Source organism: Miniopterus natalensis, chromosome X (genome assembly GCF_054644295.1).
Source record: "Miniopterus natalensis isolate mMinNat1 chromosome X, mMinNat1.hap1, whole genome shotgun sequence".
NCBI classification, from domain to species: Eukaryota; Metazoa; Chordata; class Mammalia; order Chiroptera; family Miniopteridae; genus Miniopterus; species Miniopterus natalensis.
Window position 1 is genome coordinate 55,765,063 of NC_142103.1, and position 1,245 is coordinate 55,766,307.

The 1,245-nt window shown below is 40.6% G+C and overlaps 1 pseudogene; it reads right to left on the reverse strand.

The window, feature by feature from the left end:
- Nucleotides 1-456: 456 nt before the first annotated feature.
- Nucleotides 457-1,245, reverse strand: LOC107543035 (protein SET-like; annotated as a pseudogene).

Consider the following 1,245-nt stretch of genomic DNA (forward strand, 5'->3'; position numbering starts at 1 on the left):
GAAAGTAGACGAGTAATTGTTGGTAAATGCTAACTGTCCATATTCACATAGAGACACAGTGTAATATCTGCGTCCAATATACAGAGAAAGGAGGGAAAAAGCTAGAATTCTATGCACTACTACATAGGGACTTATCACCCTCTGGGTCCCAGAAGGACTAAGGGAGCAGAAGGTTTTTCTTTTTGCTCACAGAGCACGGGGTGTTGATTCCAAGAAGTTTTTCTTGAGACAGGAAGGGATAAAAATGAATTTAGAACAGAAAAGGGCAGAGATTCTTTTCCCACTATATTCTGCTCAAGATACATCCCCCCCAAGTATGGTGAGAACCATGGTGTAAATGAGAGAAAAGAGATCTGAAAAATGGGGCTACTGAGCACAAGATGGGAAAAAAGAGACTGCAACTTGCTCCCAGGGACTGGAGAAAATTTTAAAAGGTTGGAATCCATCACTGCTCCATTAGTCATCTTCTCCTTCATCTTCCTCTCCTTCCTCCTCCTCCTCCTCATCTTCATCTTCTTCACCTTCCCCTTCTTCATTGACATCCAGGAACCAAGTAGTACTGTAATGGATTTGGCCAAATGTCATCTTTGATGACTTCTCCTTACTCATCTGCACCTGCATCAGAATTTTCAGTAAACCAGATAAAGAAGCTCTCTTGTTCTTCATGCTGTCTCTTCCTGCTGGCTTTATTCTGTGTTTGACTTGAACATTGTGTCAAATCCTTTCCAGATTTCCATTTGATTTCAGTGGACTTTGAAGATGGATCACCACTCTCATTCAAATGAAATTCTTTGGAGAGAACTTTATTTTCAAAGTAAGAGTTTTCATAAAAATAAAAACCTATTCTGTAACCTGATTTAATGTCTTCAAATTCTGTCGCTTCAACTCTTTTCAAATAATGCAGCACCTCTTCATCCTCTTCCCCAAGCAATTCAGACACTTGTAGATGGTTGACAAGTGTTGTTACCCCAAAATTCAGAATTTTGGTGATCAATTCTGACCTCTTCTGAAAAAATGGTTGGCAGAGTTTGCATTTCTGTTCTACTTTCAAAATCTCTTCACTGGCTTGTTCATTAAGCCTGTCTATTTCATTTCATACTTCATCGATATGTTCAATTGCTTCCTGCTGTTCTTTTTCTACTTTCAGCAAGTCCTGAGGTGTGGACTTCTTCTCTGGCTTGTGGGCAGGAGCAGTCTGGGTTTCTTGGTTTGAGGGAGCAGCAAGGTCTGGCGTTTGGGGGCCAT